This window comes from Myotis davidii, unplaced genomic scaffold (genome assembly GCF_000327345.1).
Source record: "Myotis davidii unplaced genomic scaffold, ASM32734v1 scaffold151, whole genome shotgun sequence".
NCBI lineage: Eukaryota > Metazoa > Chordata > Mammalia > Chiroptera > Vespertilionidae > Myotis > Myotis davidii.
In genome coordinates this window covers 3004466-3031876 of record NW_006285248.1, presented here as the reverse complement: position 1 = coordinate 3031876, position 27411 = coordinate 3004466, and positions in this window count along the sequence as shown.

Sequence of the window (27411 nt, the reverse complement as noted above, 5' to 3'; positions counted from 1 at the left end):
ATAAAAAAAATTTTCATCTTATTTAAGCCTACGTTAATTTCTATTCTACATGTTTTATAAAGTGCATAATATATCAGAAAGTAGTATATGTATACAACTCATGCATAAATTAATTTTGTTCATAGATAAATTTTTTAGTAATATTTTTCTAAAATTTCTTGAAAACCAGTTAGGAAGAAATCTATTAATCTTTGTTTAAAAAGCAAACGGTCTAAACCTGATATATGGAAGACCAAGATTGGCAAGGCTGAAGGAACACCCCCTAGTGCCCGCATTTCATGCACCAGGCCTCTAGTATGCATATAAGATCCTTGGTTAATCTCTTCCCACTCTCCCCCTCCCCTCTTCCCTCTGAGATTCATCAGTCTGTTCCATGTTTCCATGCCTATGTGTTGAGCATCTGCTCCCTGGTGGTCAGTGTGTGTCATAGCTACTGGTCAAACGATTGATCAGTCGCTTATGCTTTTATATATATAGATATTTCTGCTTCATAAATTAGATTTCTTAAATCCGTTTTAGATGTAATGAGACATATTTAAGTAAGTAAACAGTTATATAAAGACTATATCACTTTCTATCTGACCTCTCCCTCACATAAATCCACTATACACCCACCTATCTGTACACCCTCAAGCACTGTATTTTAATTTTATCACCCTTTTCCTGCTAATTTTAAGCAAGACTTGAGTTCATATTAGAAATAAGATACGATTCTGATATGAAAGGAGATCAATAATAAAATTTACAGTCAAAAGTTTCCTCTCAATTTCATTAGTTCCTCCTAATCAAAGGTAATAAAAAATTAATTTTATTTAATTACATTAGCTCATTATCACATAAAGACTGGTCTGTTGATACTTCACCTTTCCAAATGTGGCTGAAAAAGTCAAGAAACTAATAATATAAAATAAAATCTGCCAGAATGTTTTTTAAGAATCATCTTTAATGATTAAGAATAATGCACACTTGAGATTCAAGTCAATTTCTCAAAAATGTCATAAAAAAAAAAGAATCAGTAATGTTAGCTACACCAAACAAATGGATGTTTTGCAATCTTTTTTAAAAAATAAGATACAAAGAGATTTTAATGAGCTCCCTGTTCACCTTGATTAAATCAGAATTTTAGAGAAAGTAACCTAGCAGAACCTCAGAAATGCGAAGTTCAAGTACAACTAATGAAGGGACAAAGACTTTAATGTTAGCTGAATAGTCCTTCCTTTCTGTGTCAGCTTCTCACTCTATTAGATCCTTCAGGACAAAAGGCTGAGACCCTCCCACTGAGAATCTTTAGCTGAAGTCCTGGCCACTATTGTTGATTTTCTCCTAAAGGGCTTGGGAATACATCTTATAAACATGAAAAAAATAGAGCAAATAAGTGTGAGAAACATTTAATGAGAGAAGGTCAATGGAAACAGCTCACGTGCTGTCCAAGCCCCACTGGATTTCTTTTAAAATGATGTATGTAGATGCATTTCTGCTGGGTGTGTTTAGCCAGATAGAGATTTGAAAATGATATTCATTTGTCTCTTTCCTTACATGTGAAAATAATCACAATTTCTCAGGGAAGACCTGGGTTACCAACTACTGGGCTCATCCCCTTATCCCACCCAATGCCTTATTTTCAGCCTGAGACTCAAGGATGCTTTCTTTGGACAAATCAACATTGGCTTCATGTACGGAAATTCTGCTTCCTAGGGTGACCCAGTGTGAATGAAACACTGGAATTCCATGGAACCTGCAAACCATTTCTCCTCTTCTGACTGGATCTGGCACATTGATGCATGGAATCAGAACTAGCGAGCCAGGGACCTATCTGCCACATGAATGCCATTTCAGGATATCCTCAATATTATTGTTTTCCTTTTAAATAAAAATGAAATGATAAATCACATGATAACACTACGAAGAATTTTGCACATGCTAAAATATAAAAGAGAGGAAGTTATTTCTTGACCTTCTAATATATGTGAAACCCATCTTGAAATGGAACAGACAACTTGAAAATATATTATATTCACAAACGGCATCTGAATGGAACAGTTGCTTCTGCAACGTGGAAGAGGAGAAACTCCATCCATTGAGAGAGGGCTGCCAGAAATGGATATTAAAAAACCCCAAAGCTTTCTTGGTTTAAGTTAGGGAATAAAACTAGTCTCCTACAAATCCTACCCCTAAATCAAAAGATGAAAATCGTCCAGTTTGAGTATGCAGACCTTTCCAACTAATCATATGAATAATTCGGCTTAAGAAAGCCACTATTATCCAGCATGGAATCTCTAATATGCAGTCAAAAGTTTTCTCAAGATCTCAAAGGGGTTCCAAGATTGCATTTTTTCGTGACAAATGGTGGTTATGACTAACTAAAATTCTACCACAAAATATAAAGCTGACAGTAGCCTAGAAATCTATTCAATCCACAAGCATTCCGTAAGTATGAGCAGCTGGGAAAGACACACCCAGTGCCAATCTTTATCTGTCCATATTTATTGCAGGCTAACCACATGCTGAGTGCTGGGGTGTGAGCAAGACAGACATGGTGGTGCTCTTCACCTGGGTGTACCAACCTACAAATGCTAGTGACATCTCAGATTGATGAAAGTGCTATTATCATTGGTGTCAGATTGAGAGAACTCTTAGTTCTGATCCTCTCAAGGCCAAACTGTTAATGAGGTTGCAAAGAAAAAAGTATGCTTAAATTCACTTTTATTCGTTAAAGAAATGTTCATGGAGTTTACTATAGACTGAATGTTTCTGTCCACCCAAATTCATATGCTGAAACCCTATCTCCCAATGGGATGGTATAAAGAGGTGGGGCCTTTGGGAGGTAATTAGGACTGAATGAAGTCATGAGGGTGGGGACCTCATGAGTGGGATTAGTGCCCTTACAAGGCCCACAAGAGAGCTTTCTCCTCCTCTCTGCTCTTCACCATGTGATGATGCAAGGAGAAACTGGCCGTCAGCAACCCCGAAGAGGGCTCTCAACAGAACTGTCCATTCTGGCACCTTATTTCTGACTTCAGCCTCCGGAATTGTGAGAAACAAATGTCTATTGTTTATAAGTCACCCAGTCTGTGATATTTTTGTTAGAGTAGCCTGATCTACTCTTAGGACAGAGTTGGTGTGAACTTTTTTATTCTGTTTTGTTTTTGTTGCTGTGGCTGTTGTTGTTTTCTTTCTGTCCACTCTCCTTGTAGATCCAATTATGAATGGACTAGAAGCCCAGTGCACAAAATTCATGCACTCGGGGGTGAGGGGGGTCCCTCAGCCCGGCTTGTGCCCTCTTGCAGTCTGAGAGCCCTCAGGGGATGTCCGACTGCCACGGAAGTAGGAGAGGCTCCCGCCACCGCCACTGCACTCGCCAGCTCTGAGCCAGGCTTCTGGCAGAGTGGTGCTCCCCTTGTGGGAGCAAACTGACCACCAGGGAGCAGCTCCTGCATTGAGCATCTGCCCCCTGGTGGTCAGTGTGTGTCATAGCGACCAGTTGTTCCACCATTTGGTCAATTTGCATATTAGCCTTTTATTATATAGGACTAGAAGCCCATTACAGGAGGATTCCTGCAAGAATAGGGCTTCCTCGGGTCGCATCGCCAAGCCCCGCTGCCTACGGCCGCACACTGGGGTCCCAGCTGGGGGCGGGGCTTAAGCGGCACACGGGGGCCCAGATGGTGGCTCGCGCTGGCCCTCCCTGCCTTCAGTATGCAAATTAGCCACCATCTTTGTTGGCAGTTAATTTGCATATCACGCTGATTAGCCAATGGGAGGCGAATTACCATGTTTGTCTATTATTAGATAGGATTGGAGTAGAATCAGTATACCAACCACAAAACACTAACTCTCATTTACAACCTTTGGCAATGAACTGATCCAAACAGACACCACTGTCATCATCATCATCATCATCATCAAGAGACCTGCATTGCCTACCCTATAAATCCTATTTATTACATCCATAAAACATGTGTTAGCATCACCCAAATGGCACGAGGGACTTGGTCAGAGAATATATCTCAATATACATCTGCATATATTGAGGACCTAATGGATTTGGTATTTTAGAAACTGTACCCAGGCTGGCAAATCCAGATGGGCTGAAGTTGTATGGAAGTGTAATAAAAACCTAATAAAACATTTGAGCAAACTCACACGTCTGTGGACAGATGGGAGGCATTATGAAATACAGGCCATTGCTACGGCAACCTCTAACCCCCCCTGACTACTGCTGCTGGGCCAAGACAGAGTGTAAAGGGCCCCTGTGAGTTTTCCTCCTCTGTCAGCATTCAGAGAAATCATTTGTAATCTCTCTAAAATGAACTATTAAAATAGACAGCCTTTGATCCACACCCATGAAAACGATGCACAAAATACTCCAAATCTTTGACCCAGGCCCCAAGGTCTCACTGCTTGTATTTGTTTGTTTTTTGAAAACATAATATTTCCATGAATACACTTTGCTAGTTGCCAGAAGTTTTTCTCTCTGACAAATGCACTAGATGGTAATGTATGAGGTAGGCTTCTCCATGTAGCTTCAGAGAGTAGCTTCATAAGTGATCAATCAGTTTTACAAACCACAGAACAGAATGAGAGTTAGGTTTGGAATTTTTAAAAGGCTACATTCACCAGACTATGTGACTAATATGACATTAATGCTCAGAAATCCCCATTTGAAAGAGAATTTAATATATTTGTGGGTGCCGATATGTATAAATTTCACTGAATTCCAGAGTAACGTTAGAATTTCCTCTTTCCACCTACTGACTAATCTTCAGCTAGATATTTAAGAATGACTTTCTTCCCTAGATGGAAGAAATCTGCGGCGTTAAACATTTAAAGTGCTTAAGTCTGGAAGGTGGGATTTGGGGAGAAGAGGGAAATTACTTATGCAGCATCTCAGTGGAAAGCTATCAAGGACAACGTAGGGAAGTGTGTCAGAGGTGGAAGAGTTACACAAGCTTTTGAGTCAGCTATACCTGGATTCAGCCCTATGACTTTTTTGGCCATGTGATTCAATTTCCTTGTCTGTAAATAGTCCCTGTCTCCTAAAATTGCTATGAGACTTCAATGAATTCTTATACATAAAACACTTACAACAGTGCCTACCTTGTCATAGGCCCTCAATAAATGGTAGTAATGATTATTGTTGTATTTCAGGCCAAGGTAGAAAAAAATTCAACTAAACAAATTATTGTTCAACTATAAGAATCCTGAGTCCAAACTGTATTGACAGTGTAAAATCAATAATCTCAAAGTGCTTAGTAAATAGGTCAGTTCTTAACTGTTTTCATTAGAAGCTGGATCATTTATCACACACGTATGGTTACTGCTCCTAATCTCTTTTGGTCAATCAATGCCAAAGAACTGCTGAAATGAAAACTATCACTGAAAAAGACACCTAGTCTTCCACATGAAATCCTAAGAACAAGAGCTGCAAAGTGGAACTTGACTATCAAATCCATAGGTTGGAAAGAGGATGTTTCCCAGATCAGGAGACACAGAATTTCATATTTGAAATTAGAAATCTGTCCTGTGATTCATAGACTAGTTTATTATATATGCAAATTTGTAGAGAATATTACAAGGACACTGGTATACCCATCTTAAAAAACATTAGCACTCTGAGTACACTAGGGAATGCTATATTGAGCAATTGCTGAAGGCACTGGGAGTGACTCCCCTGGAGGGTAACACATTGTATTCTATGAGAAGGGTGTCCCCTGTATTGAGCTACACAACAGCAGACCTGGACACTATCAAATCCAGTGACCACTTCCTTGTATCATTCAGGAGCCACCATCCTGAATTTGATGTTGACTATTCTCAAGCCCATTTCTACTGCTGCTGTTGTTAACAGGCTTCCTCAAAGAGACTTGATGACGTTTACTAGTATAACTGTGCCCTGGGAAACTGTACCCAATCTTCACCTGAAGAGCTATTGGAGGCTGGCTCTGAGTAAATGCTAATCCCTGGGGTCCTAAATTGGTATTGTGGTCAACTATTAAGAAGGGGGACTTATTGAGGTCAAGTGACAAATGATGTGTTCTTGAACACATCTGTGGTTATTTCTCTATTACTGTATGTAGGCCTAAAAAAAAAATAACTAGACTAATTCTTGCTACAGCTTCCTGACCTGTGGGGTGATGGCTATTATTTCAGATAGGAAAGCCAAGAATCATTCCTTTCCCCAATAATAAACCAAAGTTAGTACCATTTCTCTAGGAGGGATCAGAGGCGAGTGCTACCATCAGAGATTTGAAAGCTATAAGGATGACCATTCTTATCACATCTGGTTTAGTCAGCTTAGGTTACTATAACAAAATACCATAGATTCGGTGGCTTAGCAACAGAGATTTACTTCTCACAGTTCAGAAGACTGGAAATTCCAAGATCAAAGTGACTGCAGATTCAATATATGGTGAGAGGCTTCTTTCTGTTTTATAGATAGCTGCCTCTTGCTGTATCCTCACATGGGGGGAGGGAGAAGGGGGAAGGTGGTGAGAAACCCCTGGTCTCTTTCTCTTCTTATAAGGGCACTAATTCCATCATGAAGACCCCATCCTCATGACCTCATCTAACCTAATTACTTCCCTAAAGTCCCACTTCCTAATACCATCACATTGAGGGTTAGAGTTTTACCATAGGAATTTGGGGATCCACAATCAGTCCATAATGCAAGCTTAATTGGGGGATGGCTCTGATAAATATCTGATTAAGTAGCTATTGATCTAGCAACTCTCTATCCGTACCCCAATCAGCAGAAAACACCAGAAGCTCTCTACTGCTCAGGCAGGAAGAGGCATTTACCATTATCTTCTCTCCTCAAGGCTAATGAACTCTCCAGCTCCAGCCACAGTCATCACCTTATCTTCCCCAGAACATCCAGCTGGTACACTGTGAACATCATTTTGACAGGATTTACTGAACAAGGAGTAGCAGTTATCCTACATTTCTTCATAGGACAGATATTGCTAAATGGTGGAAGATAAACTTCATAAAAATTCAAGGGCCTGACATCTGAGTCCACAGGTCATTGGAAATCAAGATAGAATTGTAATTGAAATAAAGAAGGAATAGAATTAGGTGCCAAGATTGGTGGAACTTTCGTTTTCCTCTATTAGGGTGGAGATGAGCAAGTTATCAGTATGAGCGATGGAGAAAATAAGTTAAGCTTTTGTCTCACTCTTGCTGTTATTGTTTGGAAATCTAAGTTGAGGAGGAAGGGAACATTGGTGTGTTGAGTACCCGTAGAGGTTCAATGTGGTATATTGCGAGCTGAGATTTACACGTAGAGGCTAGAAAGCTAAAACCCATTCTCCTTCTTTACAGCTAGGTTCTGGAAGCTATTTAGATTCTGCCAACCAGATGAGCTCAATAAGATCTGAGAGGTGGAAATGATGTGGAGCTCACATTTCTGCTGCTCCTGTGCTCTCGGCAGCAGGCATGACCGTGGAGTGTGTGTGGGCCAAGCCCCAGTGGCCAGTTGTGAGCTTTGTGGGTGTCAGAGCCACAGCGGAGGATCTGTTTTGTTGGATCGTAGCAGGCATGGCATTGATCTGGACCCAGCAGCCACAGCAGCAGCTTTCTGATCATGGCAGTTTCCTGAATATGACAGTTACCTGCTGTGACAACTTACTGATCCTGGCGGCAGCCGTGTGGTTCTGGAGCCAGCAGCTTCCTGATCATAGAGTAGGCAGCAGCTCTTTGCTGACCCAGTTCTGTGACTTTAGGGAGTCATTCCCGAAAGGATAACTTAGACTTGTCCTATTCTAAGATTCTACACACTCTCCACCAGAGAACTGAATTGCATTGTTATGGTAAAACAAACAAACAAACAAATCCCACATCTGGCATCAGAAGTGCTCCATGTGAGAGGGGAGGGAAATAGTGATTCCGCAGAAGTAGGTACTATTGTAGCATGGCCATTATTCAAACACAGAGATCTTAAGCAATGGCGCCAGGCCCTCTCTCTTAATAAATGGTAGAACTGAGGTTTGAACCCAGGCCTCCTCTCTCTGCTGTAACCACCTAAACTCTATAGCCGCTCATGACACTGTTACAGAGTGCTATAGTTACAGCTGCAGACAAGCACTTACAAAGGAGAAGGGCCAAAAGCTATGAGAATATGGAACAAGCAGCCATGACTTAATCTGGGGGGAGTGGGCAGGTCATTAGGAAAGGTTGCCTTGAAGGAGAAATATTTAAACTGAATTATGAGTAGAGCTTAGTTCCATGAAAGTGTGTTTTCTTTTTTGACAAGGAGGCAGGGACAGTGGGAAGCACCTTCTAGGAAAAGGGTAAATGCAGGGCTACAGTGGTACCTTTGAAGAAGCCAGTGCAGCTGGAATTCAAACAGAAGCAGCGTGTGGTATGAGCTGAAAACAGAGTGAGGGGTGGAGAGGTGAGGGTCGGGTCAGGCTGGGCATGGGTGCTCTGGCAAGGAATTTGGACTTGATCCTTCACCTTCACAGGCATTTAAGCCAGAAGCAACATAAATAATTTATGATTTAAAAAACAAAACAAAAAAGAGATGCACTGACTATTAAAGAAGGTGCAATGCTAGAATTTCATTAATTAAAAAAATGTTAAGTAAAGATTTCCATCAATAATTACCTTTACTAAAATTTTCTGAGAGGCTGTAAATTTATCATCAAAATTTAAATTTAGCATGGAACCAGAATAACAGAGAACTGAGAGCATGACCTTTGGAGAGAGAACTCATGTCAGACTTTCCTCCCAGCTGTTCAAATCACTCACTGCCTGATTCAAGGCAAGGTATGCCATTGTTCTGGGTCTCAATTTTCTCATCATTGAAATGGGAATAATATTTACTTGTAGGCTTTTGTGAATATAAACTTATCTATCAGCAGGAGCCCTCTAAGACTTAGAAATCTGACTGAATTTTGGTGCAACTCTCTAACCTGTTACAATGAAAAGCCTTTTCACAGCTTCCGGTAACTTCCAGTGCTCATGGCCATAACTTCTAGATTTCTGCATCCACCAGGCTACCTCAGCATATCAATCTGGAGGGAAGCCCAGTGCCTTTGCAGTCTCACCAAGTTTCCTGATCCAGAGGTTGCATAAATTTCACAAATATACTTGAGATTTGGAAGGAAGGGCTCACAAGAGGAACTAAGTTGAGCATTGCTGTCTCCACCACCTCACTGGTTCTATCTGCCCATTTCCCTGGTCTCCTTTTTACTCTGGCTCAACAACAAACCTCCCCCATTTAGTAAGAGTTCTGCCCACAACTATGTCCTCTTACTGTCTCATCAGCTCAGTCATCACAGTGTTCTTCTAGAGAAGACAGTTCTCCTTTTTAAGAGGAATTCTGGAGAATCTTATTTTCTTCGTATCATTACATGAAAAGTTCAAAAGCACTATATATAGAGAGTAGCTACTTTTTTTTTTTAATATATTTTATTGATTTTTTACAGAGAGGAAGGGAGAGGGATAGAGAGTTAGAAACATTGATGAGAGAGAAACATCGATCAGCCGCCTCCTGCACATCCCCCACTGGGGATGTGCCCGCAACCCAGGTACATGCCCTTGACCGGAATCGAACCTGGGACCTTTCAGTCCGCAGGCCAACGCTCTATCCACTGAGCCAAACCGGTTTCGGCAAGAGAGTAGCTACTTTTATCAGTATTATTATTAATAGTATTATTCATTGGTGCAGATATTCTCTTTTTTAGTATACAGAAAAGCATGCCTTTAACCCTTTATTTAAGGTTTTCCTTCAAGGAAAACCATCCTATTATCAGAGTCTCTCTGATCCAAACCAGAGGGTGACTGCATTAGTGAGCTGTGTTGCATAAACAACAAACCTGAATTGAGAGCGGCTTATACAACAAAGGTTTAATTTTCCACTGACGTTTCGCAGGGACTCCGGGTCCACTGCAGCTGTGTTTTGGGCAGTGGCTAGGCTGGGGCTCTGCTCCATGTGTCTTCACATTCTGGAGCCCGGGCTAAAGAAGCAGGACATGCTTTTCTCATGGCAGAGGGAAAAGAGGACCAGAGTCAGACACAATGGCTCTTCCACCTTCTGCTCAGACCGTACACAGATCATGCCCACTCACATCCTATTGGCCAAAGAAGTCCCATTGCTAAGCTCGATGAGACAGAGAAGTGGACAGACTGAATATGCAAGTGGATACTGGCCAGACCTATGCAATAAAATTCTGACCCTCCACCTCGGCAGCACACAGCCCAGGAAGCCAAACCACAGCCTCTGTAGCAATTGGCCCCAAATGGTCAGGACTTGGTCAATGACTGCCAGATTTTTTATTTTCTTTTTTCACCCTGCTTCAAACTCAGGATCAACCAGAGAAAGTTAAATATGCACAGACCAATCACACAGCATTCCCCGCTCCTGCTTAGCCCGCCTCCAGCTTCCCATGCTGGGGCCCTCCAATCGGCACACCTGCAGCTTCCCTCTCTTTCTCTGTGAAACAGCCCTCCCACTGCCTGCTGCCTTTGACTCTCTGCCAAGGGCAAGTGATGGAGGCCGGCTGCCTTGCTCCGTGGCGAACTGAATAAATAGCCTCTGTTGGTTCTCATTTGGGTGGTCTGCTTATTCCACAATATAGACCCCTCCTGTGGCAGCAGGGTGGGGTGGGGAGGGTTACTGCAAATCTCACGGCCATGGGTGAGGATAAATAATCTTCTCTGAGGGAAGGGGAGAATCAATAGAGGGGGGACAATGACACAATCTGCCACAGTTCAGCCTCTGAATCAGGAAGAGCTGATTTCCTCCTCCCCACATGCAAAATTCCGTTCAGTCATGAATATATACTTAATAGTCTCTATTTCACATCTGGATGTGTCTACTTCTCTAGAGCCATATGGACTAAAACACAAGTTATCTATGCAAGACACAGTGGCAGCTCAGGAATAAGATAACAGCAACAAGCACTCTTCAGAAAGAGGAAGAATGGAAGGTGACTGTGGCAGTCACTCATCAATAGCGATTCCAAAGTCCCCCGGGCAAAGGTGGCAAAGACCTCCTCCTCTGTGGGGAGGAGATGCTCTTAGATTGGGCTCTCGTCCTACTTCCAGAAGTAATGGTCCAGTCCAGTTTCCTCCTCGGCGCTTGTCTGCCCTCTGAGAGGCCCTTCCTTTTTCGTTATCCTCCTGGACTGCATTGAAAGAAACCATGGACAGCATACCCTCCTTTGTGGCTGAGCATTGTTCAAGGAAAAATGATTCTGAGGTTTATGAAAATGACTTTAAGGAAGACTTGATTCAGGACTATTTGCAAAGGCTGCCATGACTGTAGGGGAGAGAGATTGGGCTCAACTTGCACTCCAGCAAGGACAAGTGGGAACTTAGAGTCAACAAGCAGAATGAGGGGGTCAGCGGATGGAAAATTACTAAGAGCAAGACATCCAGGCATAACAGGATTCTTGCTGAAGACAAACTAGGATGGTCAGATATCAGGGGTAAGAGATGAAGAATTATTCAATCAGATGTTGAAGGTGATCAGATATCCAGAGAGGGAGAATTCTTACTGGTGTTGGGAGCAGAGAGGGGGGAACTAGCCAAAAGATGGCTCCTACGAATTTTCTCAGTCTTTTTTCTGCCTATAGGCATTCAGGGTCCCAACGGTTTACTTTTATCACTTGAACAGTCATGGTCTTTTTCAATTTAGACTCATGGCTGAACCCCAGCACCACCACTCTGGCTTTGCATACACACACACACACACACACACACACACACACACACACAAGTGCTGTTGGCTTTATATCTATTTGGTTCCAGTTAGATCTGTGTGCCAATAGCCACAGTTACAACTGTTTTCAAGACGCTCCTCCTCTCTCCTGAAAAACAGCTTGAGCGTATTGAATTTTTATTGGATAGAACGTGCCTTTATCTCTTTTCTCTGAGTCATTCTGTCCAGCTGAAAGGTTTTATTTGGGAGGGGAAGGGTGACACCTTAATAAATTTAGAGGTTTAAGCAAGGGGTGTGGTAGCCACATCCCTTGATGTATTCTTCAAGCTAAGATTGTATTTTCTTTTTTTAATATATTTTTATTGATTTCAGAGGGGAAGGGAAAGGGAGAGAGAGATAGAAACATCAATGATGAGAGAGAATCATTGATCGGCTGCCTTTGGCAAGATCCAGGATCAAGCCAGCAACCCGTGCTTATGCTCTGACCAGAATTGAACCGTGACCTCCTGATTCATAGGTCGATGCTCAATCACTGAGTCACACCAGCTGGACCCACGATTGTGTTTTAATTGGCCTCTGTTGTTCAACGCATTTCTAAATTTTATCTTCTCCTGGTAGATAAGAGAAACGACAACATATTTCAACCCTGCCAGTTTTATCATTTCTAAATTATCTTTTCTGCTCATCCTTGCTTGGCCAATTCTTTCCTGAGTTCATTTCTTTTTTATAATTATTTGTTAAACGCATCTAATAACAACCATGGCACAGTAGTGACATCCTATTACCACATCTTAACCAAGAGCCACAATGTATTATGTGTATTATCTGCCTTCAAATTTTTGTGAAAAGTGTTATACCAAATATTAACCACCCATATAAGATTGACATTGTTTTCCTGTCCTTATTAGGGTTTCTTTGTTACATATTGGGCAGAAGCCAGTGCCACATCTTTTGAGATTTTTGTTATGTTGCATTTAACTCCTGGTACCTAGTCAGTGTTGCTGTAATAAACAACCCTCCAAATCTCTGTGGCTCATAAAATAAAGGTTTATTGAGCACTCATGTTACATGCAGGCTGCATGCAGGTTTGATTCTACTCCACATGGCTTCTGATTCTCAGGCCCAGGCTGGAGAAGCAGCCCCTATGTAGGACATGCCATCCTCGTGGCCCGGGAAGACAGTATTATCACATCTGCTCAACTATGATTGTCCAAAGGAAGTCACATGACCAACTCCCATACCAATGGGATGAGGAAGAATACTCCTTGATGGGAGGGAACTGCAGGGTAAAAATGTACAATATTCTCACAAGGAAAAAGGAGCAAATAATTGGAGAAATAATAAAATCGACCACATTGGTAAAGAATAGAATTATTTGAAGAATATGTTTTTCTCTCCTGATATTGACAAAGCAAGAGAATAAACAAAGGAATTTGAAATCCCCACTAAAAATCTGAAAAGAAGAAAAAAGAGGCGGGGGAAACAGACTCTGTGTGTGATTTCCTTTTGCTCTTGATTGCTTTGTGTTTTCACTCCTTCCCTGGTTATGCCTAAAGTGTAATATGTCATATGAAATAAGAGAAAAAAATGTTCCCCATTAACTCTGCTCACCTTGCACTCCTAAGACTAAGACCATGGGTGGTAATGAAAGGGTAGGATTATAGGTCCCACCTTTCAGGGACATATGCCTCCTTCTACAGTTTACTAGCTTTCACCATCAGACTAGGCCAATTCCTGGAATGCCAAGCAGATGATAAGACCACATCTATCCTTCAATAACAAAAGTTCCCAAAGTATAAGGGTAATCTGCCTACTGGTTAATAGCTAAATACTCAACTGGCCTCTATGACAGTCTTTTCCTATGGTCCAATTTTGGGAGCAGAGACTCAATCTTATGTCTTTTCTTAAATATATTTTTTCAATTGATGAGAGAGAAAGAGAGAGAGAGAGAAAGGAAAGAAGAATCATCGATCAGTTGCCTCCCAAACATACCCTGACTAGAAATAAAACCTGCAACCTGGGCATGTGCCCTGAACAGGAATCGAACCCGCAACCTTTCGGTGCATGGGACAACACTCAACCAACTGAGCCACACCAACCAAGGCTCAATTTTACATCTTATACAGGGCAACTGCTAGATTATGTGTGCCTTTCTACTAAAGAGGACAAGGATCTCCTATCTAGGTGGACAAATTACAAAAAGCACCATTAAAAAAAAAAGATGCAGCTCCCTTTCATTTGGTGAATTAGTAAAAGATGAGAGTACACCGCTTAACTAAAAAAAGTACCTTTGTGGGATAAAAAAAATAATGGACCGCCATCCCCCGCACCCCAGCAAAGGTAGCCCTTCGCCAGGGTATCAGCTTGGCAAGTGCAATGTGGCTTTGCCTGCAGCCCCCACTCACTTCTTGGACCACATGCCTTTGTTAAATGCACAAAAACACAATTATGAGTGACAACCCTGCACTTGACATTAAGCATGGGATGCAAAAAAAATCTCATGTAAAACTTGTCCAAATGAATATTTTCCCCCAATAAATTTCATTCTCAGCTTCTGCAGACCAGCGTTGAGTGGTTTAATTAAACTCCACACTGACGTGAGCCAGTCACTTGTATCCATTCTCTATTGAGAAAGGAGCCTTAGGTAACTCAGTGGTTTGAGCACAATAAGACCTTTCTCTTCCGTGTAGGTAATATGTCATGTTGAGTAGCCTCTGATGGAGTTATTTATACACTTCCTTAATGCAGAAACAAGCCAGTGAGCTGGGGTTTTTAGGGTTTTTCCACCCCCCTCTCTCTCTTTCATTATCACTTTGCATTTTATTCTCCTTTCTGGTTCAATCCTCCACATTCAGACCATTACCTTTTCTTGCCAATTGCCAGTAACAGTATACGTGAAAATGTTTGCAGGATTCTCTCCAGACACCTGCTGTCAAGTACCACATGTACGAGCCTTGTACAGCAAATGGCATCTCATTAGAGAGACCTGCCATGTGCTATTATAAAGAAGCCATTCTTCAACTCCTGTGCTTCACACAGCATCATACACTCAGCCGTGCAAATGTACAGATTACTTAATGTTTCACAACACTCACAAATGGAGTTTGAACAAAAAAATGATCGACGAACTAAGACTATTTACTTTTGTGGGAAGCCAGTGTCAAAGCATTGCAGCAGCCTCAACTGTAATGTGAGTTCTAATTTTTCACGTTTGCACAGTACCCACTCCGGCGACGTGTGTGTTCGACGTGCAGAAAGAGTGGCTGGTGACTTGTTTTTCTTAAAATATACCGACTCACAGTAGAAGCAGTCATGAATAATCTGGGACCACTCATCGGAAGCCACCCAAAGTACATAAAATGGAAACTAAACATAAATAAATCCATGTTAAAATCTTGCTCGGTTCTAAGATTTATCAATATAATTTGAAAATTGACTTTTTAAATAATACTTTTTTGGAAAAAATTGTTAAATTTTTAAAAAATCACCTATTCACTCAGCAGAGGAAAATCAATGTAGTTGGTTATTTCAATGTAACCAGATTAAGTGTGTATGACTTTAATAAGATGGCTATAAATTTTCACTGCTGGTGATCCTCCTGAGGATTCTAAGGGCAACTAATCCATAGATGGGTGCCCTCCACATCTTATCTTTTTCTATTTTATTTGGTGTGAAGATGAAAAAAAACTGATGTTTTCAGTTACAACAGAGATCCCAAGTTAAACTAGCCAGAATACTTAAAAAAAAGAAAGAAAGAAATTATTTCACATAAGAAAAGGTCTAGAAGTAGGGAGAGCTATAAGATTGGTTAAGTTAGTGGCTAATGATGTTATCAGTTCTATCAACTGTTGTTGGCTTTATTCTCAGGCTGGTTACAAGATGACTTGGGCCATTCCAGAGCTTGTGTCCTAATAAAATACAAATGATAAATTTTTCTCTTCTATGGATCTCTCTTTGGAGCAAGAAAAGTTGTCCTTGAGGCTTCCACATCTCATTCCTAAACCACCTCTAGCAAAAGAAAGGTGATTAACCTTAAATGAACCAGACCCTTTGTTGGAGCTGGGGAGGTGTCATTTATCCCCAGGCTCATGACTTCATGCTGGGAGTGGGAGGGGAGCAGGGAATAATTTTACAAATTTGGATTTCTGATAGAAAAGAAAAAAGAGAAATTGGATGTTAAAAAGGAATCAATATGATCCTTTCTGATAGCTACATATGCAATTAGTCTAATAAATCTTAGTAAAAGTGTCTCTAAAACTACTAAACTCCTGATGATAAAAACAAAAAGCCTATCATCAACAAATCAACAAATGACAAGTGCTGGCGAGGATGTGGAGAAAAAGGAACCCTCATGCACTGCTGGTGGGAATGCAGACTGGTGCAGCCACTATGGAAGACAGTATGGAGTTTCCTCAAAAAGTTAAAAATGGAACTGCCATTTTGACCCAGTGATCCCACTTCTAAGACTATATCCCAAGAAACCAGAAACACCAATCAGAAAGGATATATGCACCCCTATGTTCATAGCAGCACAATATACAATAGCTTTGGAAACAAAAGAAGGAACTTTTACCATTTGCAACAGCATGGATGGAACTGGAGAGTATTATGCTAAGCAAAATAAGCCAGTCGAAGGAAGATAAATATCACATAATCTCACTCATATGTGGGATATAATGATCAACATAAATTTATGAACAAAAATGGATACAGAGACAAGGGGCAAGGAAGTGGGGGTTAGAGATCAACCAAAGGACTTGTATGCATGCATATTAGCATAACCAATGCATACAGACATTGGAGTGGTGGGGGCTTGCCCGGTGTGGGAATGGCTGCGGGGGTTGGGGGGGAGGTTGATAGGGGGGAAAAGGAGACATATGTAAAACTTTAGACAATAAATAAAAATAAATAAATAAATAAGCTCTTCCTTCTCAAGAGATTGTCTAGTTTGCTCACAATGTTTAATATTAAAAAAAAAAAAAAAACAGAAAAGAAAAACCCTATACATCTTAGAGATGTACTTACTGGACCCATTCAAACTCAAAACTAAAAAATTTTTCACTCACTATCTTTAGAGTAGATAATTTGGCTCGTTTTAATTGCTGGATCCTCACTACACAGAAAGCTAAGTAGATTGAAGGTCAATATGAAGAGTTATTAAGAGGCTAAATAAACATGGATCTTCTCAGAAGATAAGGAAAATATTTTCAGCTTACTGCCATATATGATTTTTTCTGATGTTACAGCTACCAATCCACATATTTTTGGATCTTTTATGTATTCCACAAGTTTTTTAAATGGTCTAACATCTTGCTAAACAAAATATATTCTTTGAATCAGCTACATCAGCATCATCTGGGAGCTTATTTGAAATGCAAAATCCCAAGCCCAACCCAAACCTACAGAACCTGCATTTTTTACAAGATTCCCAAGAGATTCGTATGCACATTAACACCTGAGAAACACTGCTATAAGGTACATTTAGTTAGACCCTTGGCTTCTTGTGCCTGTAGGATACATATACATAATATGAAATCTAGCAACTACAGTATATTATAACTTGAGGAACCAAGAAATTAATATTATGGACTCAGAAAACAAAATTCTTGCCCATCTCTTATCTCTGTCCCATTAATGCAAGTATCCCATTGATACTTATCAAGATTCCATTTAAACTCATTGACTTATACATAAAGGATGACAGAAAAATGTCTGATCCATTCTTCTGATCACGCTGAAACTGTCTGGACATTTGGACATGGGTTTGATGGTACACAGTGGAAATATTAAAAATCAGAACTTGCTTGAAGTCATTTACATAAATGCTGACACTATTTCCATCAAATAAAGATTCAGGACAATATGGAGGCCAACACACGGCCGGTGCCCAGTAAATATCCCCACGTTAAGTGATAATTAGGCTAAAGTTACAGACTGAAGTTTGTTTCTACGGTTAGATCACTTGGACAAGCACAGTATGTTCAGGCTTATCTACCCCACATTTAGCACACTCCCCTTCTTGGCATTTCTCTCATTTCCTCGAAAAGCCTTTTCTGGAGAAACTTCAGATTAGAAGCCAAAGAAAATTCAGCTCAATTTGCCCTGCTCCCCATGGAGCTCCCAGTGACTGAAGGCTTTCATTCCCTACTCTCCCACATTAATTCTGGCCATGCGTTAGCCACCATCAGCGTTTCCCTGGGTTTCACCATGAGAAAGCAGCGAACTTGCTGGGCTAGTCTAGACTAAGCTAGCAGACTGTGCTCTATTTTCACGGGCATTCATTTTGCTTTGCTTTTTTTGTTATTGTAGTTGCTTTGTGTTAGTGTACTCTACTGATAAAAAGAAACAACATATAACCTTAGTTGTATAAAGGTGTGGTCAAATTTATAAATGTAAGATCTAGAAATATATAGTCCCCAACATCTTACCACCCCAGCCCTTGCCCTTTACCTGTTCTCTGTCAAATTCTCCTTCCACACCCACGGCTTTTATAATATTTCATTTTTCTCGTACACTGAGGTCTATGTCTACTGCTTTCCCTCTGAACAGAGGACCTTGCCTCCTGCTCCACAGAGAAGTTTGAGACTTGAAGGTGAGAACCCTTTCGGCTTCTGACCCACTCCAGCCTCTATACATCCCTATCTTAACTTCCCTTCTCCATTCTCGTCATATCCCATTTCCAGTTCAAGACGCATCCCTTTACCTCAACTCTTGATCCCTTTGGTGGTGGGTTGAATGGTGGCCCCTAAAAAGATATGTCCACATCCTAAATCCAGTAACTATGGATGTTGCCTTATTTGAAAAAGGGTCTTCAAAGATGTGATTAACTTAAGGATTTTGAGATTATTATGGATTATCCAGATGGGCCCTAAATTCAGTAACAAGTGTCCTTGTAAGAAAGGCAGAGGAAGGTTTGAAACAGGCAGAAGAGCAGACACAAACACACAGAGGACAGGGCAATCGGAAGGCGGTGCCAAAGGCTGAAATGATGGGCCACATGTCAGGGAGTGCCACAAAAAGCCAGCACCCACCACAAGATGGAAGAATCATATTCAGGCTCTCCCCAACACCCCCAGGCTCCAGAGAGAGGTGGCCCTGCCAATACCTCAATTTCAGACTTCTGGCTTCCAATACTATGAAAGAAAATATTTCTATTTTTTTAAGCCACAAAGTGTTTGCTAATGTATTATAGCAGCCATGGGAACTCAATAAACGGTACCTTCCTTAGTGGAAGACCTTTCTCTCATATATATATGTATATTTTGCAGGCGCTAGGACCAATGATCACCAGCTGCCCAAGTACCAAAAAATTATGCTTCCAAAATCTCTTGATGTCAATTCCGCATGTACAGCAATCAAACTGCTCTACGTGTGCCACTCACTACAGAAACCCTTTTTTTCTCCTATATTTTTAATCTTTCTACTGCCACTTTTCTCTTCACCATTCATCCTTGCAACTTTCTGCCATCTTAAACACACACACACACACACACGTATATAGAGATATAGATAGTACATTTAAGCACTAAAACACACACACACACACACACACACAGAGATATATAGTGCATTTAAGCACTAAAACACACACACACACACACACACACACACACACGAAAATAAACCCTCGCTAAATGTGTAATGATCCACCACACAAAGAACACAAATCCCGTCTGCAGCCTTCAAGCCGCGTGGGGTGTGCTGGCTGCACAGAATGAGCATCCCACTTCTTTCTGTTGCACCCATTTCAGACCAGTAAGTAATTTAAAAGATTTTAAATTCAAATAAGCAAGTATTCTAAATTATAGTATATATGTTGCGTTAATATCGAAGGCAAGGTGTTCAAAGAAAATTCAAGCATGACTTGGACCACTTTGGGCTAAAGTGTAAACATCCCAAGGTGGAGAGATTTAGTGTTTGTGTTCTCTAGCATGGAGAGCCCTTTAGTGAAAAAGTTTCAGAAGTTATGTTAGAGACTGTATTTATTGTAGGTAATAAAATGGAACTCATGATTTGGATAGTACTTGCTAGGAGGCAAGGAGTCTGCATAAAAGCTGTGTATCACCTAAGCCAAAAAAATCCAAAATAAATTCTGCGATAATTCTTTAAGAGAGAGAAAGAGAGAGAGAGAGAGAGAGAGAGAGAGAGAGAGAGATTCACCATAGAATTCTTTTAAATATCAAATTATATGACATTTAAAATACAGCTTATATATAAACATATGATAGCCTAATTTTTCTTAAATCAGAACATTTTTATACCTTTTGATTTCAGATCAAGTTTAGAGTCATAATGACAATTCAGAGATCTAAGTTTGTACTGGGAATGTGAGCTTTGCCTGCACACTTGCTTCTAAGCTGTAGAGAATTGTCATACAAACTAGGGAAGACAGTGAGCCCTGAAGTTTCTATAAATCCTGAGTTGAAATAAAGATTGGGTAAATTTTAACAATAGTTGACTCTAGTTATACAGTACAAAATACTTTTTTTAAAAAAAATTATCAAGGTTTGTCTACTACAAAAACTTTTTAAAATATATTTTTTTATTGATTTCAGAGAGGAAGGCAGAGAGATAGAAACATCAATGATGAGAGAAAATCATCGACAGGTTGCCTCCTGCACGCCCACCCCCCTCAACCCCCCTCGCGTGCCCCCCTGGAGGATCGAGCCCACCACTTGGGCATGTGCCCTGACTGGAAATCCAACTGTGACCTCCTAGTTCATAGGTCGATGCTCAACCACTGAGCCATGCTGGCTGGGATATAGAAGCTTTTTGAAAGTTCTTTTTGCTAAAGGAAGGAACTGTCAAAACATGCTACAAGAGACCAACTGTGGCATCTCTTCCTGCCACCTTGGAGTCCACTTGGAGATGCATTCATGTGTGAGTGTATGTATATAGATTTTATGTGTGTGTCAGTTAGTATGTATATCTAGCAAATAACTTCACTGTTTTATGACACTTCCTGAACCACCAGTTAATAATTAAGTAGCTACAAGAGTTAGAAAACCAGAGCAATCCAAAAACACAGGGTGGAAACTGCTGAAAAATTATAAGTTGCTCAAAAGACTATCCTGGGTCGATGCAAGAGGAAAATCTGAGAACATTTTCTTTAAAAGAAACAATAAAAGGAAACAGAGCATGCAACTTCAGAGCTCAACTCGTGCCTAATCTCTTTGTGTGGGATTTTTTCATTCCAACACGGAGCTCCCAAGACAAGCACACAGCAATCCCTAAGTCATGCTCATCTTCTGAGGATAATATGTAATAGACACAGCCTTCCTCAAGGAGATATGCAGGTCAGGTCAAAACACAATGGGTATCTCCCATCCTGCAAATCCAAAGTGTTTAGACACATAATATCTAGCGAAAATGGACACTAATGGTCACCTTGCTGAAAAGAAAGGATGCAGATGTAACAAGAGAACATGTGACTCAGGGAATGTGAAGGAGGAAAGGGACTCTCATAACTGCTTGGAAATTATACAGACTTTGTGTGTGGTTCATTTTCTTTCTTACTGGGTGGCAGGCACCACCTCCTTTGCCCATGATCATGACTTCACTGAAGAAGTTCAGGTGCCTGGTTCTCATAGCCACCGCATCTGAGCCCACCAAATTGTCAAGTCCCTGCTCTAGCAACGTCAGAAATTATTTTTGTAGCCAATATGGCATCTGAAGGACACCTCAGATTTCTATTCCTATTTTCATTCTACATCTTTGGGTGACAAAATCTATTATAATCTGTATGGTAGACAATGGGGTCTTTGAAAAAGAGTATTTAAATATCTCTTTTAGAACATCAATCTTCTGTAGATTGCCTGACCTCTATTTTATCTTTTTATGTGCATTTCAAAGTAATTTCAGAACCCAAAAGAAGGAAGACAACATTATCACTGTTGTGCCCTAAAAAGACAAAGAACTGATAGAAACCTCCGCTCCCAGGCCCTAGGTGTTTATAGCAGCCAATCTGTATTTTCTGGAAATCCTCTCAATGTGGTATGTATTTGAAGCTATAAGGTGCAAGTGCTGGAGAAAACCCAGCTCTTTTCTCAGTGAAATGACCTGTTATTCTGTGGAAAGAAAGGAGGTGTTTCTCTGACCACCATTACACCTGCTATGCTTTGCTGAAACTCAAACCACCCTCCCCACCCCACCCCACCCCCACCTCGCACACCTGGGAGCTGGCTAGCAAAAACACACTTGGGTTGGGTGTGGGGGAAGAGTTAAAATATAACCATCTTGGTTCCTGGGTAAATAGCTCTTGCAAATGTCTATGGTTTTCTGTGCATAACTGAATTTGGGTCTAACTATATGGTAGAAGTATCCAAAACCTTGGGCTTTAATTGACACACACACACACATACATGCACACTCAAACACAAATTTAAAGCTATTTGGCAAGGCATTTTGTTTTTAACATTAGTGACATGCAGCCTAACAGTGTTCTTACTGTAGTCCTGCCCGAAAGTGATCGCCTTTCTGTACTTTCCTATGACAAATTTATTTTCCCTATATGCTTTTGTTGGCTAGCAGCTCTGGCATGACTTGACTGACAATGAGCCAGAGGATCTGAGTTTGGGGAAAATGCATGGCTCTCAAGCCTTGGCACATGGTAGATAAGTGCAGAGCAAATGCTAGGCATTCAGGCACAGCCCTGTGTGTTGGCCTCCTGAGCTCACCAGAGAACACTACAGACATCGGAAGAACATGACATACCCCACAACTTGGGGACACAATGTGTGTGTGTGTGTGTGTGTGTGTGTGTGTGCATTTCAATGTTAAAACAATGAAGCAATTACTAACACTTCTATTAGCTTTGTTAGCTAAACAATGGGTCATATGTTACAGTTTTCTATAGTCCCTATAATTGCTGTCCTGCAGGAGCTGAGAAAGAGTCCCTTTTCTCTATGAAGTGAGCAGGTAGACTATCAGCTCATTATCAGTCCAAGGATGAAAGTGATAAGGATTAAAAAATGTTTATCCTGAACCCTGGATTATGAAGGTACTAACAGCAAATTCTTCAAAGAAGAACATATATGTAATCTGGGATGGCAATCTAATTAGGGTATTAGCATTTGAAATTGATCTTTTAATCTAATACTGTAGAAATTAATCACAAGCAATGAAGGAAAGATAAGCATTACATAACAGGTGATAACAAGGTATTTCAGCATATACGACCTAGAAAAGAGATCCAAAGATTTCCAGTTCAATTAATAAAAGTGAGCATGGGCACGCATGCATACACACATGAAATTTGTGTGTGTGTATGGTGTGTGTGTGTGTGTGTGTGTGTGTGTGTATTTACTCTCATTCTAACAAAAAGCTGTCTTCATCAGAATCTGAGTAGGTTTATTCAAAAGATGAATAGGTCTGACATCTGGCATGTGATTAAGCCCATCACTGCACCAATAAGGCAATGATTTGTAACACTTTTCTAGACCACAATTGTCTGAGAATAGCAAAATGCTAAAAGTTCTTCCCAGAAAAACAAATATGCACACCAAATTTCACAACATTTCAGAGTTCACAGACCTCCACAAAACCTTGCATCAGGTATTACTGGGTACATAAAAAAACAAACCCCAAACAACAAAAAACAAAACTCAAATGAAATAGCCTAAATTGATGCTACTTAACTCAAAATTCTTTGGGTCAACAATTTAGACCGGACTCAGCTGAGCAGTTCCCCCTCCCCTACCTCTTAGATGAGCCAGAGGTCAATTACTTGTGTTGCTTATGCTTCTGGGTGCTGGCTCCTGGAGGCTAGGACACCTTGGCTCATTTCATGTGGTTTATCATCTTCAAGCAAGTTGCCTGGATTATTCTTATGGTGGGGACAGGTGTCTAAGAGAAAGTTGAAATGCTCAAACCTCCTAAGGCCTTTTTCTCATAATTGGAGCTACTGCCTCATTCTTTTGACAAAAGCAGCTCACAAGGTTTAGCCCAGATTCAGGAGGCTCAGAAATAGACTTTATCTCTTGATGAGATGTTAAAGGCATATTGCAAAGGGTATTATTACAAGAAGGGATAGAGAATTAGGACCAATATTTCAATCAATTTACCATATTTATGATGAACCTAGCTTGGCAATTTTCTGCATGAATAGGGGTTAATGTAGTAAATGTAGTAATAGGGGTTAAAAGTAAAAGCAGGAGCTGTTGTCGCTGTGATATACAAGTACAGAACTCAATAATTGTTTGACATTCCAGAAGCTGTCTTCATGCCAGGTCCAAAGCTCTTAGAATACCTTTCCTAGTGGCAAGCAAGAAATCTTCAATGTGTGTGTTGTTGTTTTTTCCCTGAAAGATATGCTAGAAAATAAATATGCTCCACACAGCTCACTTTGCTACTATTGAAACAGGACATCATTGGTCGCACACACATTTAGTGGGTGAATGTTAGCAGTATTGATGGACTCGCACACTAAAGTGACACTGGATATTCTAAATGTCTCTGTCAGATTTTATGCCCAACTGGATTGAAGTGGTATGGGACTCCAAGTCTTTCCATGCATGTCATAATTATTTGGGGGATCTTATAGTAAATAGCACTAACTATCTCACTAAATCAGAATCCTAGAAGTCAATATTTTCAAAAAGCTTAGGAAAACTTCAGGACAACTAAAATGTCAAATAGGAAATATTGAACTCATAATGTACCTTGAGTGTGTGATGATTCAACCAGCGATTGGCATGGCATCAATAGTTGTCAATAGGTCTGAGTATGGTGATATTTTCCTCCCCAAAAAAGAAGAGCAAAAAAATAACTGACATTAGGAAATTGAGTGAATAAACTGAAAACAGTTAACTGAATTTAGCAAAATGTAAATCCTTTATTCAGGTACATTTAGTTTACATCAAGTCTCGCTTTGCCATTACCAAAGGTTTAGCAAGTTAGAAGAGTATATATGTCCAGTTAGAAGAGATCTTCTTTGATACTCCAAAGCTCTAATTCTTCATACTTTTTTTTTCAATTATAAGAGATTTGGAGCAATGGCTGAATCCACTTGAATGAATTCTCCATCTCAATTCCCTCTCTATAATTCTGTATTGGTTTTCTGTTGCTGCTATAACAAATTACCACAAATTTTGGTGGCTTACAACAACACAAATTATTATCTTATAGTTCTGGAGGTCAGATGTCTGAAATGTGTCTCATTGGGTTAAAATCAAAATGTCGAGGAACTGCATTCCTTTCTGGAGGCTCATTTTCTCACCTTTTTGAAGCTTCTCCAAGCTGCCTGCATTTCTTGGCTTGTGGCCTCCTTCCATCTTCAGAGCCAGCAATGGTTGGCTGAGTCTTTCTCATATTAAACAACTCTGATACTGATTCTTCTTCTGTCTCCCACTTTCACTTCTAAGAACCCCTGTGCTTACATCAGACTCACCCAGATAATTCCAAATAATCTCCCAATTTCAAGATGAACTGATTAGGAACCTTAAATCTGTCTTCCACCTTAATCCTCTTTGCCATGTAACATAAAATATTCACAGGTTCCTGATTAGGACATGGATGTTATGGGGAGCCATTATTCTGCCTACCACCCACTCCTTTTCTCAGGCTACATTAGATATTGATGCCTAGCAGTGTGAACCAATTCTTCCCAAGAGAGGCTTTGTAGCACATGCTTATGATATCAAGGAGCATTTCTTCATGATGGCAAATCATACCTTTCCAATGCAGATTCTAGAAATATCAACTATATCATAATTGAAATGTAAAAAAAAAATCAAGTATCATGGTTTACAACTATAATAAGGGTCATTTGAAAGAATATAATTGGAATAGTTTATATATTTTTTATAAACTACATATTACTGATAAACTATATATACAGTTTCTATATTGTTGGTTAACTAAACTATATTATTGATAAACTATATTCCATTAAAAAAACTGTCTCCATTAAGAAATGTTTACTTAAAAATGATGTGGCCGTTTTTAGCTATTCCCATTCAATGCATCATGCTTGATCGATAAATTCCTTAGTTTACTTACTACAAATCCTCTGTAAGTCCGCTTCTTGTTTTTACCTCTTTCTTTTTCTGCAAAGTATATGACAGTAACTGCTGCCTATTTTGAGGTAATGATCAATGCCTTGGTTTAATTTTTTTCAAATTACTAAATAAAAATCAGCAAGATTAGGCTTACTTCTCAACTTATAGTAAACTGTTACAAAAATGATCCTGCTCACTTGCAAGCCGACATGAGGATTATTTCTGGCCTGTGATCTAATTCTTGATCCTCTTAGGGAACATCAAGCACAATCTAATCCCATAGATAACAAATATTGTAGGATAAAGGCAGGAGCTCTAAGGCCCGAGAAAATGGAAAAATGAATTATTAAATAAGAAATAAGAAAAGAAATAAAAAGATCTAGGAAGTAAGGAGAACATAGCAATTGCAAATAAATGAGAGGGGACATTAATTTCCTTGGGATTTAAACAGTAGTTATATAGTGGCTGCCTTGTTTTTTTCACTAGGTTTGACTTAGTCTAAAATATTGGTATAAAATAGCATAATGTGGTATTGAAAGCCCAAGGATATATGTGAATAAATTAAAGCCAACTTGAAAGTAGGGTCATTATGTCAAGCAAAAGCGTTTTGTTGTTGTTGGGCTTTTTTGCTGATATTCCATTAGAAAAACTATGTCTCCATTAAGAAATGTTCACTCAAAAATGATGTGGCATTTTTTCACTATTCCCATTACAAGTAGAAATTTGGGAGGAAAACACAAACAGTCATGAGTGTGGACAGTAACTATATTTATATAAGTCACGGGTGGTCTTCTAGTTTGTTCAGTGTCTCCTCCTCAAGTGAGTTCTGATCAAAGAGGAGAACTTTCTGTGTACTGAGCCATTTGAGTTTCTGCAGCCATGCCTTCTCTCATTCCATTCCTTCACCCAGAATATCTTTCCCACTTTTTCTTCAGAATAATTCTGACTCCACCTTTAATCCTGAATTTAGGCATCACTGTGTCTGAAAAGCACTCCTTGGCAGCACCCCGCCTATAAAGCTATGCTCCCTTTTATCACTGCACATGCTGCATTGTAGTAGAAAGAACTGTTCACTTGTCCTCACTTCATTCCCCAAATCAGTCTTCCTTCTACTTGAAGGCCAGGTCCCTACTGTTTTCATCATTGTACTCTCACTGTCTGACACACAGTGAGCGATCCATAATTGTGAGTTGAATAATAGGTAATGTTATTACTTACAATAAATAAATGAAGGAAGAATGGTAGGAAGGGATAAAGAAGCTTGGGAGAAAAGATACCAAACCGTGCCCACCCATAAAGGTTTTCTGTGTCTATAAGAGAAGTGTTACTTCTCACCATCCACGATTTATAAAAAAGGCATTTATTGACAGACCTTGGCCATTCTCAGCATAGTCCATTTTCACAAAATAGCACAGACTATACAATGCTCTTCTGTGCAATTCAAGAATGATTCCACTCAATCACTAGCAAGCAAGCAGTATGGCCATGTGAAGAAGAAACTTTAAAAGAATTAATTTGCTTCTACCAGGGAGAGATGAATAAGCAGAGATGTGGTCTCTCCTGCTTTTGATAAGGCATTTTGATTGTTTCACACAACAGAGTTAAAATCATTTAGAAAAGTGGGCTTTGGACCACATGTATATTAAAGAAATGAATAATTGTATGGGTTCAAAGGGCATTTATCAGGGATACAATATTAATTTGGAGATACCTTCCTACCTGTCTGTCATAGGGATAAACTCTACATTT